We start from the raw sequence: 8,521 nt of genomic DNA, 5'->3' as shown, positions 1-8,521 counted from the left end.
AGTCCTTTGGATCTGATTGGTCAGTGATTCAGTTTTCTGGCTGCAGAACCTTACAATAATGTGTGAATGAATGATAATTTTTAAAAGGACATCAGAATTGATAAAATGTGATGGGAGAGAGCAGTTTTTGTATATTGGTATGTTGGCCATTTTATCACCATCAATCAAACAGTGGTTAACAACCACTAAGAGAATTTTGATTTTGCCCACTCATTTTCTTCTTCAGATCTCCCCAGAGAAGTGTCTTTCCTTGCTATTAGGTGATTCAAAATTGGGAGAAGAGGGAGGACTGAAAGGAGGAGAGGCTCTTTGTCTATGGGGCAGGAGTTTAAGGTGAGTCAAATAACTGACTGAGTAGGTGTGAAAGCAAAGAGGGTTTAAGAAGTGTTGCTAAAGGCTATGTGTCCTCTTCAGAGGGTTGGTTAAGTATAAGTCAGGAGACTGAGCATATTAGATTTTTTTCAACTTCCAGGCTTTGACTGCTATACTGCTGTAAGACTGGACCACATGTGTCATAGCTTCATATCAACATTTATTTAACACTGAACTAATGCCAGATAATATATGCAATCACTTTTCATACATTATCCTATTTAATATTTACTCTCATCCCGCAAAACATGCTACTGCACCCAGTTTTATACATGAGGAAAACCCAGGCTTGAAGTTAGAGCCTACCACAGTAACACAACTAGGATGTTTCAAAGCCAGGACTTGAATTTCAGAGACTGACCTCTCAATCACTCACTGTACAATTTCATGCAAACCAGTAACCCTCCCCCATTGGTAGATTGTACAGGAGAAAGGACTTTGATCAGCTGTGATGAGGGATAGTAGGGGAGAAAAGTGGAGTCTTTAGTTTCCCTTCTCTAATCAAGTTGGTGCCTCAAGTTCAGGAAAGCAGAGTTGGAACAGCCCTCATTTGTGTAGGTTAGTGACAACTTTGCTGTTTATTGTTAAAGAAGCTGAATAATGGTGTACCAGATGGTACACAGAAATAGCTTTTGAAATAACATTCAAAAAGAATACAAGAGCCAACACCTACATTCCCTACAAGCAAAAAAGGAAGCTGCCTACATGAAATTAAGTTATTTGACTACACTTAAAGTAGAGGCGATATTGAACTCAATTTGGAAGAGGTGAGTCCAGTCTCAAAATGCAGGGCCATGATCCAAAGGAACCAGAATAGTTGAGAAAACTGTTTATCGGTGGTCGGAGCTTTGAAACTACAGATGATAGCTTAAGAGAACATTTTGAGAAATGGGGCACACTTACAGATTATGTGGTGATGAGAGACCCCCAAACAAAATGTTCCAGGGGCTTTGGTTTTGTGACTAACTCTTGTGTTGAAGAGGTGGATGCAGCAATGTGTGCTCAACCACACAAGGTCGATGCCCATCTAACAGTGAAGAAAATTTTTGTTGGTGGTATTAAAGAAGATACAGGGAAGCAGCTGCATAGCACAGGGAGATCAGCTCGGTGCTTTGTGACCACCTAGAGGGGTGGGATAGGGAGGGTGGGAGGGAGACGCAAGAGGTAGGGGATATGGGGATATATGTATATGTATAGCTGATTCACTTTGTTATAGGCAGAAACTAACACACCATTGTAAAGCAATTATACTCCGATAAAGATGTTAAAAAAAAAAGATACAGAAGAATATAATTTGAGAGACTACTTTGAAAAGTATGGCAAGATTGAAACCATAGAAGTTATGGAAGACAGGCAGAGTGGAAAAAAGAGAAGATTTTCTTTTGTAACTTTTGATGATCATGATACAGTTGATAAAATTATTGTTCAGAAGTACCACACTATTAATGGGGATAAGTGTAAAGTGAGAAAGGCCCCTTTCTACACAAGAAATGCAGTCTGTTGGATCACAAAGAGGTCGTGGGGGTGGATCTGGCAACGTTATGTGTGGTGGAGGAAACTTTGGAGGTGGTGGAGGTAACTTTGGCCGTGGTGGAAACTTTGGTGGAAGAGGAGGCTGGTGGTGGTAGACCTGGATATGGAAACCAAGGTGGTGGATATGGAGGCAGTGGTGGAGGATATGATGGTTACAATGAAGGAGGAAGTTTTGGAGGTAACTATGGTGGTGTTGGGAACTATAATGATTTTGGAAATTATAGTGGACAATAGCAATCAAATTATGGACCCATAAAGGGGGACAGTTTTGGTGGAAGAAGTTTGGGCAGTCCCTATGGTGGTGGTTATGGATCTGGTGGTGGAAGTGGTGGATGCTAGCAGAAGGTTCTAAAAACTCAGAAGAAAAGGGCTACATTTCTTAGCAGGAGAGAGAGCAAGGAGTTGTCAAGAAAACTGCAGGTTACTTTGAGACAGTCGTCCCCAAAGCATTAGAGCAACTGTAAAAATCTGCCACAGAAGGAATGATGATCCATAGTTAGAAACGGTACTGCAGCTTAACAGGAAACCCTTCTTGTTCAGGACTGTCACAGACACAGTTTGCAAAAAGTGCAGCTATTTATTAATGCAATGTAGTGTCAATTAGATGTACATTCCTGAGGTCTTTTATCTGTTGTAGCTTTGTCATTTTCTTTTCATTATATCAGGTATATTGCCCTGTAAAAAATTAAGGAATTTTTAACTTTTCAAAACAATAAAAATAAAGTAAGGGCATTCCCTGTTACAGATATCTTTGTAACTGGCAGATTAATTCATAACTAATCCCAAATTTAGACATTATGATCAATCAAATCTACAGCCATATCTAGATGTTTCTGCTTTAACAACAATGGAAGGAAATTCTTTTTATTTTTTGAAATTTGTAATTAAATAAATTAATACACAGAATTATGTCATGGGTAAACTATAAACAAAATTACCAGATACTTATCTGATTTATAGATAGTCTGCTAGGCTTAAGTTGATTCTATTGTGTTTGGATTCCTAACGATATCTAGTACACTGGCTTACCTATATAGATGACTATTGAATTAAAGAATGAACATGGACAGCTAACAGATTACAATACCTATATTTCTTCAGTAGAATATGATTCTTGGTTAACCACTAATGCCGTTTTGCAAGGGACAGCTAAATTCTAGCCCTCAGTGGCTAGGCTCAAATGATAGACTAAATGTCCAAAGAAAACCTTCTAGTACAACACAAGTTAATATGCTAAATAAAACATTTAAAATGTTTAAAATCTATAGCAAAGCTGTTGAGAAGTAAAGGATTCCTTCAGAGGCCAGAAATAAGAAAATAAGAGCCAACAGAGCCAACAGTGCTTGTTCAAACACTGGAGGCAACTTTTGCCCTACAGGTACTTGCTGAGGCTTTCTGGCTGAGAGCTGAGCTTCCCAGCCAGTGTGAAAATCCTGTCAACCCTTGGGGTGATCAGCTGGACTTGGGGCAGCTAGAGCCTCCACTAGGCTAATCACCTCCATCCAGATACGGCCTCTTCCAGGACTGAGGAGGACTGCTCAGGCACAGTGAGTGGGTGGGCCCGCAGTCCTTCCAGAGGACAAGCCCTATAATGTCAGCTGCCCCTCAGCACTGCCTGAACTCACTAAGTACAGCCCAACAGGAGCTCTACAACCTGACATCAACTCCGTCAGCCAACTGCAGATGGACCATCGTGGACAGCAGTTCAGCCTGTGGAACTGTTGTAGGAGGTCATGATCCTGGTGCCCAAGGAGCCCCACCAAGACGCAGCTACTTGAGAGTTTTGAAGCTGGGAAACTAGGCAGGGTCTTCTAGAATACAAAGCTCCATGAGGTGCATCTCATCCGTCTTTACTCATGGAGGGTGTTTTAGTTTCCCAGGGCAGCCATGACACATGATCACAAACTGAGTGGCTGAAAACAACAGAAACTTATTCTCTCACAGTCCTGGAGGCTAGAAATCTTAAATCAGTTGGCAGGACCACGTTCCCTCTGAAGCCTCTAGGAAAAGACTCCTTCCTTGCCTCTTCCTAGTTTCTGGTGGCTCCCAGCAATCCTTAGCATACTTTGACTTGTAACTACATTATTCTAATCTCTGCCTCCGTAGTCATATGGCCTTCTTCTCCGTGCATCTGTGTCTCTCTGTGTCCTCTCTTCTTGTCAGGACACCAGTCATTGGATTTACTGCCCACCCTAATCCAGCATGACCTCATCTTAATTAGTTGCATCTGCAAAGACCCTAGTTCCAAATAAGTTCACATAATGATGTTCCTGGTGGGCATGGACTTTCAGGGGGAGCACTTATTCAACCCACTACAGAATATATTTCTGTCTGTCTGTGGCTGATGTGCCCTTTTAGTGACATATCACTAGTATCTTCTCAAAGTGACTGCTATGATAATGCCTGAGCAGTTTACGAATTAGAGAAACGTTCAGTTGAATTGCATATAGCCATTTCAGGCAAAAAGGAAATATGATTAAACAATTTGAAAATATTTTGTTTAGAAATTTTCTATTTAATATCTTAAAGTAAGGTATAATGTATAATCTTAGTGTATACAATTTAACAACCCACATATCCATCAATAAGAGAATAGATATAAAAATTGAGATCAAACAATAGATTAAATACAACAATAAAAATAAACAAAACGCAGCTTTAGACGACAACACAGGTTAATCTCAAAGCCATAATGTTGAGCAAAAAAGGGCCGGTCACAGAAGCATACACGTAGATGTGATTCAGTTCATATGAAGTTCAGAAGCTCATGAAATTAAGTGATTTATTATTTAAGGATACATACATATGTGGTATAACCATAAAGAAAAGCAAGGGAATTAATACAACAGTATTCAGGATAGTGGTTACCTCTGAAAGGCAAGAGGTGATAGGATTAGGAAGGGACCCACGACATAGGGAAATTCAGAGGTATTGTTATGTTCTATTTCTCAAACTGGGTGAAGGGTACATTGCTGTTCATTTTATTATTTTTTGCTGTACATTTACATTATATGCACTCTTCCATGTATGTTTCAGAATGTAAAAGCCAACCTAAGGAAGGGCGTCATGCATCCAGTGAGAGCTTTGTGTTTATTTTTTTTTAATATCCTCCATAGCTGATTCAACATAGAGAGTGTCTTGATATTATTTATGAGAATAAAGGATAAATATAAGTGAAAATAGAATCATGAGAGTTTAATGACACCATGACTCTGGGATTTAGAGAAGTCCCACTAAATCCAGTTACCATCTCTTTGAGATGCTGAGCAGTGGCTGCCAACTAGAAATAGCACAAGGAAATTAATGGAGGGGAGGAGGTGGGACTTCAGACGGATTAGCCAAAGGTATGTTGCACCACTTCCTGTTATTCACTGCACAAGTCCAGAACTTCTCGAGCTTCGCCCTATCAGTTGCCCAAGTTGTCCATTGTTGGAAGAGTGGGGCAGAATAGCCAAAGACAGAGAAAGACCAGTTTGAAGGGAAACTATCCACAGCATCTTTAAAAATAACTCTGGTCAAAACTTGCAACCAATAGATAAATAAGTCCTGGAGATCTAATGTACAGTATAGTGAACATAGACAACAATATTGTATTATAATCATCAAACTTGCTAAGAGACTAGATCTTAATTATTCCCACCACAAAAAAAGAAATAATAATTGTGTGACCTGATAGAGGTGCCAACTGATGCTACAATGGCAATCATATTACAATCTATAATCATATTATGTGTATCAAATCAACATATTGTACACCTTAAACTTATACAATGTTATATGTCAAATATCTTTCAATTAAATAAACAAAACTCTAGTCAGACTAGCACAGAGGGTCAGAGTCAAAGGAATCTATTGTTCCTTCTCTTGGTGTCAGGCTTCCTTACGGGGTGGGGGAGGCAGGTGTGGGAGAATTATTAAAAAAAAAAAAAGTTATATCTCAAAATAATTCATGTTGTCTAACAAAACAGTGAAGATAAATTAAAAACATCTATCTGCCTACCAACAATGCTGTTACCACAGACTCACCCCCCAGCCAATCTCCATAGCCCTATTATACACATTTATTAATTTCATGCAACTGGTAGCAATTCACGATAGTGACATGAAAAAATCTGGTACCAGAGTAGAAACGTATGCTCTCAAACCTTATTTAAAATCAAACTTTCGCATAGCTTGGTTTCCATTCAGCTCAACCTAATTTCTCTCAGGACCTGGGCCAGCAATCATACTAATTTGCATGACCACCACTGTTTAAACAGCCCCCTTAGTTTTCGATGAATGACCTTCTATGTACTATCAGACTTTTGATGCATAAATCAACTACCCTTATTCTGGTAGGCCTGGGGCAAGGGTGGAGAAGACTGACTGTAGCTACAAAGCTGCATAACTAAAAGACAAAGACATTAAAAGCAACCCTCCAAAAAGGAAAACAAAACTAGTGAAATGAGGCATACAGTAGGCCCTACTCAAAGCAAGAACATGTGCATGCAACTTTTTGATTGAGCTGCTGTATCTAGGCAGCAATATTTTTGTCTGTAGTTGGGCTACCACCCTTTCCGGCCTGATACCATTGTCCTAAAGGTCAATAATCATTTATTTATGCTGATTGAAAAGGAGTCTCAAAGGCAAAAGGTAGCTGTACTTGAGCAATTTACATTCTAAGGGGGAAAACATGAGACAAACCAAAGGCAGTGTGAGCGCCTTCCAGCCACTCACAGCCTTGGCAACTTAAAACATTAAGTATTTTTACTAAGGACCTACTGTATAGCAAAGAGAACTCTACTCAGTACTCTATACAGTGAATATGGAATTGGGTGGAGAAGTGGAATCCACATGTATGGAGAGCATTATATATGAGTATGTAGAGGACGTCAAATATTTTACCTTCTCCTGTCAAATTTTCTAACTGCATTTCATTTAACCACCACTAAGAGAGGTTCTCCTTGCTGAGTTTTAAGAAATCTAGTGAAGAGTTGCCTTATCAACTTCTAGGGAGTGGAAACATTCAGAACTCATGCTGTCAGAGCAAACTAACTATTATGTTTCCTCCATAAAGCTAAATTAAATTATTAAGTCAGCAATTTTCAAATCGTGGACTCTGAAGACCCAGGGCTCTAAAAGGCATCAGTGGGGAGTCCTTAAAAAGCACACACAGTAATCATATAAGACGTTTAAATTAGAACAGCCTCTGTTTCTCCAACACAACTCTACAGTAAGAAACTTTAAGAAGTTTCTTCCTTAAAGCAAGAAACAAAAACACAACAACTAAATCTAAGGCAAAAGGATACCATAACTTGAGAGTGTGTAATGGGTTAGGCAGTGACTCCACAGGATCCTGTCCTAGGAGTAAATGGTACTTATATCAGACTTGCTTTCAAAAATAATTGGGGGAAAGGGTAAAGATAATGAAAGGTTTGAGTCTACTTAGTGTTGGCTACATCTCAAGTGCTGTATGTTTTGCTATATAGTCTCTCAGATTGCAAGGCCACTTTCAATTCCAAATAGCATTTCCTCTAGATTCAGAAAAGTAGACCTGCTTCTTCCATAGTCTGTGTCTGAGCCCTGAGAAGATTGACAATCACCATAAAATGTTACTAAAAATATTTTAGATTTGGCAAATTTAACCACATTTTTGCCTTCTGAATGGTTTCTCTGAATTTAAATCTGAGGACATTTCAAGGAAAATTTAATTTTCACCTCTCTGATTAACTTGCACTTCATTTTTCATAATATTTTCTAAGATCTACTTTATAGCCAAAAAGAGAAATCAGCCTTTGGGTCTGTGAACGAGTAAACCATATTTTCCACAAAATAAGTGAACTAAAGTTAATTAAATGGTAACATGTTTTCAAACTCAAAACTCTTATAGAATTGATACGTTGCAAACCTTTATACTCATTCAGCTCATTTAAAGATCACCTATAGTGTACAAAGCCTTACACTACATAGTGGGTTGGTATAGAAAAATGAACAAAAAAATTGCCCTTGCTTTCACAAAGCTTCCTACCTCCTGGGGAAGGCCAGTGATACCAAACTAAAACAAAATGTAATAAATTTGAAGGAAATGGGATTCAAAAAGTACAATAGGAGGTGCAAAGTATGAAACTGCCAATCACAATTGGGAGTGCCAATTTACAAGGACGGTTTCTTGGAGAAAATACCAATCTATTTGGGCCTCAAAGGATGTGTGGAGTTCTAACAGTAAAACAGGGAATGAAAGGCATCGCATGCAGTGACTAACATGACCAAAAACAAAGTGTGAGAATATATTTTGTACCGGTGGATGTAAAAAAATCTATTGGTGTGGCAGGAGTGAAGCTTACTTGGCCAAGAGGAAGATGTGGTAATAAAAATGTTGAAGTGGTAGTTTGGACCAGATTATAAAAGACCTTGAATGCCTTGCTGAGGAATTCGAACTTTTTAATTTAAATAATAGAATCATAGATGAAGATGGTGGAGTAGGAGGACATGGAGCTCCCTCCCACCACAAACACATCAAAAATACATCTACGTGTGGAATAATTCTCCCAGAAAACTAACCGGAAACCATCAGAAGAACTAAACAATCAAAGCTGCAAGAAAGATCTTCATGTAACTGGGTAGGACAGAAAAGAGG

The 8,521-nt window shown here is 38.9% G+C and overlaps 1 pseudogene across 1 annotated transcript; it reads left to right on the top strand.

Annotated features, from left to right (window-relative positions):
* The first annotated feature begins 1,156 nt into the window (after positions 1–1,156).
* LOC309966206 (heterogeneous nuclear ribonucleoprotein A3-like) lies at positions 1,157–2,257 on the top strand (annotated as a pseudogene). The gene is made up of 2 exons: positions 1,157–1,439; positions 1,650–2,257. The product of its transcript is annotated as a heterogeneous nuclear ribonucleoprotein A3-like (transcript).
* Positions 2,258–8,521: the final 6,264 nt, after the last annotated feature.

This window comes from Leucopleurus acutus, assembly GCF_964270905.1.
Source record: "Leucopleurus acutus genome assembly, chromosome: 9".
Lineage (NCBI taxonomy): Eukaryota > Metazoa > Chordata > Mammalia > Artiodactyla > Delphinidae > Leucopleurus > Leucopleurus acutus.
Note: the sequence above shows the minus strand (reverse complement) of the source record. Positions and strands in the feature narration are given on the sequence as shown.